A 10000-nucleotide genomic window follows, 5' to 3' on the forward strand; every position below is an offset into this window, starting at 1 on the left:
ATCCGCATACGAAAACCCCTGATGTGACCGGGAAAAATATTTCTATGCGATTGGTGGGGAGAAAAATGCAATGAAAGGCACTGGGGCAGAATTCACCCAGGAATTTAAAGAATCCAAATTCCATCTTCGTCGTGGAGCCATAGTACTTCTCAGTCAATAAATTTCAGATACTATTGCTTAAGGAAACGCGTGTCCTTCATTCACGGAAAATACAAAACAAAATTGTTATTGTAAAAAGAAACCCCCGAAAATTACTTAGTATATCAATGTCGAAATTGTAAAACGGTTGATAACTCCAGATCAGGTGACTCTCTTAAAAGGAGCATACAAATGATAATACAACCCCATATAAGATCAGATACGGATAAAAAAAAAAGCATGAATTTTCAGTTACTGATGGCAACATGGAATCGCTTCGCCTAAATACAGTCCTTTCCAGGTGACTCTGAGAGGACATGCACCGCGAGAGGAATATTGCCAGCTGAATCATTTCAGCGGCTGACAACTGCACCTAGCGAGCCCTTTGGAGGCAACACAAGGCCAGATCTTCATTAAAAGCATCTATTTGACACAGCAGCTGCGTGAGTCCTTTCAAGAGGAAACGCTCGGCCGACTGTCACTCATATCTCTGTGTGAAATCCTGGCAAGGTCGCTGCTTTACTTAAGACAAATCTATGTTGCGCAGAAGGATTTAGTAAAGAGAAGTCTGGAGCCCTACTCATTGAGGTCGCTTTTGTTCAAAATGCAGTTTTTCTATTTACATTTTGTTTTATACAACCATTCTGCGACCTTATCCTAGTAAAACTTATTTATCCAACAAAATTTCATTATAATTTATTTTTTCATTGAATATTATTTTTCATATTTCATCCTTTAAGATATTTCTTAATACTCACTATATAATATACTAAATTCAGCAGGTGTTAAAAAAGGAGAAGCATTACAGAAATTAATATATACTTGCTATAAATTATCTTAACAATATAACTAAAATTCGGAATAAAAAACGATTCTTTTCATTGCAATTTTCTTCATCCCAAGACAATTATTAAAATTAATTAACAGAGATATGAATTTCATTATTTAGCAATTTAAGAACAAATTCATTAGTCGAGATTGTACGCTAGGCAATAATTAATCATAATCTAACCTGCGTTACTCACGCTTCTGCGAATTGTTGTAATAATGTCTGTCATAATAATTGTCCCCCAGACTATAAATTCGTGTCATGCTTACAACGTTCGGTCACGTTAAAGTATACGAATGTTATTATTTACGCGCTGATGTGACGTTGTTAACAGCTAAACGTATAAATTTTCAAAATCTCTCTCTCTCTCTCAATAAATACAATTATGATCGTGATGAGCAGGAGGATGAAAACATCATAAATAAATAAATATAATATTCTCTCCCCCCGGCCTAGAAATCCTTGTCTTATAATATCTCGTACTCTATCCAGTCTTTTGTTAAAATCCGTCACGTAGACTGGTTCCTCATTTATCTCGTACTTCGATCAGTACAAATTAATGAAATGCACTTTGAAGCCCGTGTTGACGGGAGAAAAACATAACCTTCGAAAAGAACACTACCAAATAATACTGAAATGTGATGGTCCTCTTTCTGAAATGTCCTGAAATCATTGATGCTGTGATCTGAATTCTGGGAAGACCTGTGTTGCCGTTTCACAGACCGACACATCATGAAGCATATTAGTATACGATGCATGTAATAACGAACGTTAGCACAAAAGGAAAGACACTACTATGAACGAATGAAACTTATATTGGAATGATAAAAATAGATAAAATACATTAACTAGAATCTAAATAACGAAAAATATTAGTTCTATATCATTATAATAAAATTTCGCGTCATCCTGAGCCTTGCGTCATGAATGGGGCGGAGCCAAAGCTATTTACATAAGAAATACAAGCTTGCTTTGATGCCTTGCATTTATTTTAAGTGTATAAAGAAAAAACCAATACGTATAATAACATCAATACCAGATACATGCTTGCATATTCAAATATAATCCTGAATGCATTAAAATACGATAGTGCATCCACTTTTATCAATATGGTCTTTAACATATCCCGAAAAAAGTTATTTCTTATACTGCACCACTGAATATGATTTACTTAAATATTAAACATAAGCCTGTTCATTTGTTATGACGAGTAAATATTTACAGAAATAATGCTGTTGACACTAGAGGAAATGACCTAAAGAAGCCCCCCCCCCCCCTCCCCCCCCCCCCACAACCCCTTTATAAAAAATGCTATTGGAAGAAAGTTCAAGATATCAGTCACGCACTGGGGGGGAGAAAAAATATTGAGAGGATAGAACTTGAGCACGCGTGGGTCTCCGTACGATAACTTCTCCGCCAGTCCCGGCAGCCTTTCCACAACCCGGGAAGGTGCCGGCTGGACCCGGCTGGTCACTAAGGACACGCACAGTTGAAATCTGCAACGGTAGGACGTAGCCTGAGAGGAGAGTCAATATGACGAGGAAATTATCCCTCGCAACGTTCCCATCGACAATGCCTTCCTTCAGTCATTTAATCAGTGTTCAAAAAGAAGTTACTCATTTTTCCGCAACCCGTGTACCAGATAAAAACAAGATTTTATTTCCTTTATGAGTCTAGCGAGAAATACTTTCTTTACGTGATAAAACAACCCAGATCAGTAGCCTATGTGAAGTGTTGTGTAACGTACGATTTAAGTGAGGCCCTTCATAAGCAACACACGCTGCCTACAATTCTGAAAGTAAAATTCAAGCATGCATAAATAAAGATTTTTTGTTTGTTTGTTTGTTTGTTAGCACGAGTGGCTTCACGAGATTGGGAGCCAGATAATACTTAACCACTCAATAAGTTTTCCTCCTTAATGGAATTATGTATAAGGCCCGTTTTTTCCTAACCAATCAGAAAAAGCCATTCGAAACAGATGTTGAAATTATTCTCTCTCTCTCTCTCTCTCTCTCTCTCTCTCTCTCTCTCTCTCTCTCTCTCTCTCTCAATGTAGTACACATTAAAAAGTGAAGGGCAGAATAGCCTCTCATTTGCCATATCACCACTAGATATTCGCAATACCTATGAGAGCAGTATTACATGAGAACAGGCTATTTCTCCCCAAACCCGAATCACATGACAGAGGAGCCAATTACTTCTTCGATCAAAGTGGCAACCTTCTTTAACAATTCACCCCTTCATACTACGAAAGCAGTTCAGAGAAAATCGGTTAAATGAACCTGTAGGAGCTTGACAACATTAACTTCATCTCAAACCCATTTCAAATATCTAATAATGAAGGCTTATACAAGTTATACCAGGTGTAGAGGAAGGAAACGTTAAAGGTTCTGGTCTCTATCTTAATGAATATTAATGTTTATACCAACACGCAAAGATCATTTATATCGTATCGGATGATCCCCATGCTCGGGCTTATCAGACTACTGGAGTTTCAAAAGGAACAAGATAGTATAGTCTATCCCAGGTTGCAAACGAATATAACTTTTAACATGGAGAAATTCGAGCGCTTACACTTCAGTAAGAACTCGAAATAAGAACTCCATTACAATTAAGCTGCAAAAGATCTGGTAATCCCAAAGTATTAGCACGACCCATTGTCAATACATGTTAAAAATTCAACAAAAAATCTAACATACATATATATAATGAAAAAAAAATCAACTGATATCGTATTAACGCCGACTGCATCTTAAGAGCACAGCCAACAACGAATGACACCCACCTTTTTGACGGCTGTCCGGAAAACCCGTAGATAGTACTTTAAATAAGTTGGGTCCGTTCGTCCCTTCAACTCTGAACCCGTCTTGGCTGACCTGACTGTCATATCGAGAGCATTCGATCTGAAAGTAAATGGAAACATTTTGTCACATTGCCTTTTTAAAAGAATTAAGCAAATATTTGGTCATGAGAACGAGAAAGTGAGCCTTGATTTTAAGTTATGGCAGCTCAATCAAAAACAACAGTGCAAGCAAATCTTCACCATTAACGATGCACTCTTTTTCCTCAGTACTCAGTAACAGCCACGTCGTCAACACACGATACTGTGCTGTATTGGGTTTGCTGATATCACAAAACAATAATAATAAATAAATCATAAACGTCAAGTAAGACGTCCACTGAAAGAGAGGTTGAAAAAAAAAAAAAAAAACTAATTCGCTACTCCCGTATGAATTTATTACAAGAGTTGAAATTTGGCTCCAAGGACTTTCATAATGTTTATTGAATATTTTATGAATGATTCACGAAGGAAGACTTCCTTGACAAGATACTGGAGTTAAATAAGTTAGTAATTGTTTCAATTTCAAAGTTGACATATATAGGCCTAATATTGTTTTCCTGTTTTATTAAAATGCTTGACAGATATGTGGACTTTACATGTTTTTCTCTCGTTCCCGCCTACTTTGACAGATATGTTGACTTAACATAGTTTTCGCTCCCGCCTACGTTGACAGATATGTTAGACTTTAAATCCTCTTTCGTCTCCGCCACTTTGACATATATGTTGACTTTAAGATATTTTGCTCTCCGCCTACTTTGACAGATATGTGGACTTTAAGATAGTTTTCTCTTCCCTTTCTTTGACAGATGTGTGGACTTTAAGATACTTTCCCTTCGCTTACTTTGATAAATATGCGGACTTAGAGACAGTTTTCTTGTCGCTCACTTTAATTGGTCTGTGGACTTTAAGCTATTTTTCGCGTCTATCATTAACCCACACAAAGTAATATGTATTTTGGAACTTCCAGTATGGACAAGGTAATGAAAGCAATGAAAAAATGTATGATATAGATCACCTTTACTTCAGTGAGGTTATGACCCACATAAATTTGCAGATGAACTGCAGGATTTGCAATCTCCTTCTGACGCTCGACAGTCGAGTGATCCCGGTTTGCTAAAAGGAACCCATAATCCTGACATTATTCCCTACAGCTCCTGAAATATGGGCTCCGTTGCGTAAAAACGACGTGATATATTCCATACTGTAGCCCTCTGTAGATGAAAGGGTCTACTGCATAAGGAAATGATGCGAGCGTTTGCTCAGGGGAGATGATAAATTAAATTTGGACTTTATATAGTTGAGTTGGAGACGCGCACGATTGGGGATACCTACACATATTCAAATAAGCGTTGTATCTTTTTCCTTTAGCCATGATCTCACTCAAAACCATAGTATTGTCCAGTGTAATACAGTATCTCTCTCTCTCTCTCTCTCTCTCTCTCTCTCTCTCTCTCTCTCTCCATCTTACATACATACATGAATATCATAGTATCTCTCTCTCTCTCTCTCTCTCTCTCTCTCTCTCTCTCTCTCTCTCTCTCTCTCATGCACTAATATGGCATCGCTAATAATGAGGAACATTTTAACAAGTTATTAGTATCGGATTGAGGGCGAATAATTCTTTTTAACGCGAATTTGAAATAATTTTCTGTGTCAAAAGCTGATACAGACAAAACTAGATAGCGGTTGCAATTATATTCATAGCCAACACTTCCCTTCCAAGCGTCCGTACCTACGCCTTTTGAAAGTAGGTTAGCGAATAATGATAATAATAAAGAAATAGCTTAGCTTGGATGAGATGAGATGTTTCATTACATAGAACAAGAGACGGATATTATAAAACAAAGCGCAGTGTAAGGGAGATGAACGAGACGAAATCAGCTTATGCTCATCTAAATTATACAAAAAAGAGCATATTACATTCAGCCTCGCAGAGATTATTGTTCTACGCAGAGATGAACTTAATTATGAATAAACTACATTTGCCTCGAACGGTTAATGAATAGCGCTTTCTAAATGCATGACGCTTGCGAAATAAATTAAGAGTTCATGTGAGTTTGACCGAGAATGATGTTAGTTTTTATGGATGTTTGGGGAGATTTTTCAGTGGATCAGTCTCGATAGAGTCAATTGTTTAATTGCTGACGTTCTTAATATCTGTCACTTGTTCCTTTTTGTTTATTTTAATGTTTTACGGCGTTCTTAGTTTCATGCCATCTGTCTTTTATTTGTATCGAATTAATTAAAATCCCGGATCACTATATGCTTAAAGAAGGCTTGTGCTCATTTTTAGAAGTCTATAAGTCTTCATTGAAAAATAGTACTAAATCAGAAGGACTTGAAGCGCCGCAGTAGCGTGTTCGGTATGGTCTTGTCCTGCCACCTCGGTGGCCTCGAGTTCAATTCTCGGACATTCCATTGACGGGTCAGAGTTGTGTATTTCTGGTTATAGAAGTTTAATCTCAACGTGGTTCGGAAGTTACGTAAAACCGTTGGTCCTGTTGCTGAATAACCATACAAACAAATATAAGGACTTGACGTTGCTATAATTTCATGAATGATTTTCTTCCATATAAATAGCCAATGCCGTGTCCTGAGGACGTTCAAAACTCATGTACACACTTCTTTACTACTATAGCGAATTATTGTATTTAAATACAAGAAATTGTTACCTGAGGGATTAATTTTGTTATATGGCTCACCTCCATAAAATCTTACCCCTTATCTCGTCATATTACGGTGATACTCTAAAACTCGCTCAATTCAGACCTTTCTTTTCCCTGACAAATCAAACTGGCTTTCTAAATCGCCGTTACTTTAGATGCTACCGAAAAGAGTATGCCTCATAGGTGGTGGGTCCTTCCTGAAAATATGTAAGCATCCAGACCGTCTGAAATTCAGGAATTCAATGGTTCACTCGACTGAACTGTCAAACTCGCTGTCATTTACGTAGTATGCGACCCGCTGAGGAATCGAGAGATGAATCCTGATTGTGGTGTGTTTGGCCACAGATGTAAGGAACATTTTCACTTAGAACTGACGTTAAGCATCAACGTCCGTCATATGCAAACGCTGTAAGAGAATATTCTTTTATTTTTTTATTGTGAAAGTAAATGTGTATATGGCAGCTCGTGACCTTTCAACCACCAACCAATGCGTTAACGTTTTAAACCGTATAAAACTATTAGTTCATATTGGTTAAGTATTATGAATGCTCACGTGTGTGTACATAAAGCGTGTGTGGATGAGACAGAGACAGAGAGAGAGAGAGAGAGGGGAGGGGATAGAGGAGGCGTTAAATATAGGAATTGAATAGGGTTTGCAGGATTTCACTTAATATCATTAACTAGGAATATAAAAATTTATATTAGAAGAAGAGAAAGTTACTTACTGCAGTGGTATACAATAATAATAATAATAATAATAATAATAATAACACAGGGAAAAACTATAACAAAACATAGCTGGTAACGACGTAACACATGAGTCAGGGAGGAAAGCATGTTGATATATTTATATGTATTTATAAACCAGTGAGAGAGAGAGAGGCTTTACAGATGGTGACAGACGTCACCTACAGTTCAGGAGTTGGGGTCAGTAATCGAGTTTGCGGGACTTGACGTCGCAGGTGGGTGTCATGAAGTAAAGGCCTGCAGGAGACGCTGACGAGGAAGGAAGGCTGGGTTGTGTATCCTAAGGGAACGGAATTTCATAGTATATACTCCTATAGTAGATTCACATCAACCGTGCATTTGATGTCTAGGCCAGTCCCTTACGACGCTCCTGATTGGCTGTTGATAAGCCAATCACAGGGCTGGAAACTCTCAGTCTCTCTCGAGTGAGTTCACATAGGCAGGATATATGTTCCACCTCTATTGAAAGACGTATCCCTCGGGAGAAGTGGAACGTAGATCCTACTCATGTGAACTCTCGATAGAGACTGAGTGTTTCCAGCCCTGTGTTGGCTTATCAACAGCCAATCAGGAGCGCCATAAGAGACGGGCCTAAACATCAAATGCACCGTTGATGTGAATCTACTATAGTCCTGATCATTCAGTACTATACTCTAGACAGCTCTCAGTGTTTTTAGATACAGATAGGCGATTTCTGTGTATTCCCTGACTAAGCATCCTGAAAATTGTTTCTCTTCAACTGGTCGTGTTCTAGTTTAATCTACGATAAGTACAGACCCTTTTCTGTCACGTTTCTTTTGTTTATTGATTCGAGTTTATCACATATTTTGGTTTGTGTTTTCACCATCACCATCTAAGCAGGAATTTTCAGATCAAAGACACTGTCTGCTTTTAGTACTTGAGTTTACTTCTCATTTGTCTACTTTTTTTTTTTTTTTTTTTTTTTTTTTTTTGTAATTGGATGGACTGGTATTTAGATGGATTGTTTCTCCGAGGTAGCCATAATTCCAAAGTTGAAGGATACTCGAATATGGACTTAAAAATGTTTAAATTCACGATGTCTTTTTCCTGTACTAATTCTTTGTACCAGAATGAAAAAATAAATATTTGATATCTGTTATTTTCAACAAAGTAAAGTTTTTTTATTACGCTTTTATCCATTGGCCATTGGCTGCTCATCTTTCGTCAAACCAAATTCATGCAGTTTTCATTAATATGCAGAGTTTCATGCTATATATATTTCTCCTCTATAAAAGAGACTTATGGTACCTTATGGTCCGTTTCATGGTCCTTTTTCATATATTTTGCAAATTTTGATAAAAATTCCAGAGATCTCGACACTTGTCATTGGCATATTTTATATTCTTAAGTCTTTGATGATTTTTTTTATTTTGCTATTCCTTTCAATTTAATGGGCAGTTCAAAACTCTGTCATGATCATCATTACAAAACCTCATATTTTCATATTCATGAATCAGTGACTGTGATCACTGGTATAGTTTATGTTTTTAGTGCTCATCAATTTGCCATGTGTATAATGGGTTTCATTAATATTACCTGTATATTTTTCTTACCTAGCATATCTAATAGAATTTTATATCATCTTCGCTCTTTGTCAACCTCATCTCATTAAAAAAATCATCTTATTTCGTATCTACATAATGATTCGTGTTTGTATCGCCTTCATGCAAAAAAATTATAATAATAAATAAATAAATAAAAAATAAAAAAGCTCTTTGAGAATCATAATTTGTTTTCGTCTTTCAGGAATCAAAACTCCCATCTTAGATGCTGTGGAGGTTCAGACGATGACAGAACTGACTGAGATTTGCATTAATTCGGCGGAAGGGTTCTGAATACTGCAATACTGCTCTTCCTCCCGATAACTACCCAACCACGCATGCGCGTTGATGGTACCGTTACGGGCGCCATTTGCGAAGTCCAGAAGAATAACAAAATCTACTTCGGTAAGTCAAGTTTCTTCTTCGATTGTGAATTCGAGGCATTGTCGATTGCTTTTGAGAGAGAGAGAGAGAGAGAGAGAGAGAGAGAGAGAGAGAGAGAGATTAATGATTTTCCTGACGAGACAGATTTTTTGCCATTTTTGACAAAAACTCCGAAGAGTTCTTTCGATCTTATATGCATGTGGAATTGTACTGCTTTTTTTATATAAAATAATATTGCCAAATATTTTTTATACCATTCTGATTTATCCAAAGATTCAGAAAGCATCACTTCCGAACGAATTCTCATTAAATCTCATTTCACAGTCAATGGAATTCAAACTTTTTTTTCCTTCAACTAAAACAAGGTACAATGAAGAAACTTTTCTAATTTACAGACATATTCACTTACAGTAAAAATAAAAAAAATTTACGAAACAGTTTCTGGTAGAAGCTTCATTAAAACATTCACTAAGAAATGAACATATATATTCTCATTTGAAAATGGAATAGAAATTTTGCTACTTTTTTTAAATCATAGAATTTGTTTTTTAGTATGACGATGAAAGTCGCATGTGTTAACGCTAACTCGGGGAGTAAGCCTACAAACTACATTGTTGTTGTTGGGGGGGTAGGGGTTAGGGAAGCCCTATGGAAAAGCTGAAAAAGGCGGTTCGCGTTGAGTTAAAGATACCGGAATTTTAGGATAGGATATTTGTGATGCATTTATTAGAATGAAAATGTAAAAAATAAATGATGTGCATGTTAAACAGTATACAAAAAAATTATTTCTAATAAAATTATAGCATATTTATTTTAATTTTCGTTGAAACAA

At 36.6% G+C, this 10000-nt stretch overlaps 1 long non-coding RNA gene across 1 annotated transcript in view; it reads right to left on the reverse strand.

The window, feature by feature from the left end:
• Nucleotides 1-10000, reverse strand: part of LOC135224108 (uncharacterized) — a 357000-nt gene that overhangs the window by 92133 nt on the left and 254867 nt on the right. Inside the window, exon 2 of the long non-coding RNA XR_010316615.1 lies at nt 3753-3870. This is a non-coding gene — a long non-coding RNA (uncharacterized LOC135224108). The remainder of the gene's footprint in view (nt 1-3752; nt 3871-10000) is intronic.

Source organism: Macrobrachium nipponense, chromosome 10 (genome assembly GCF_015104395.2).
Source record: "Macrobrachium nipponense isolate FS-2020 chromosome 10, ASM1510439v2, whole genome shotgun sequence".
NCBI lineage: Eukaryota > Metazoa > Arthropoda > Malacostraca > Decapoda > Palaemonidae > Macrobrachium > Macrobrachium nipponense.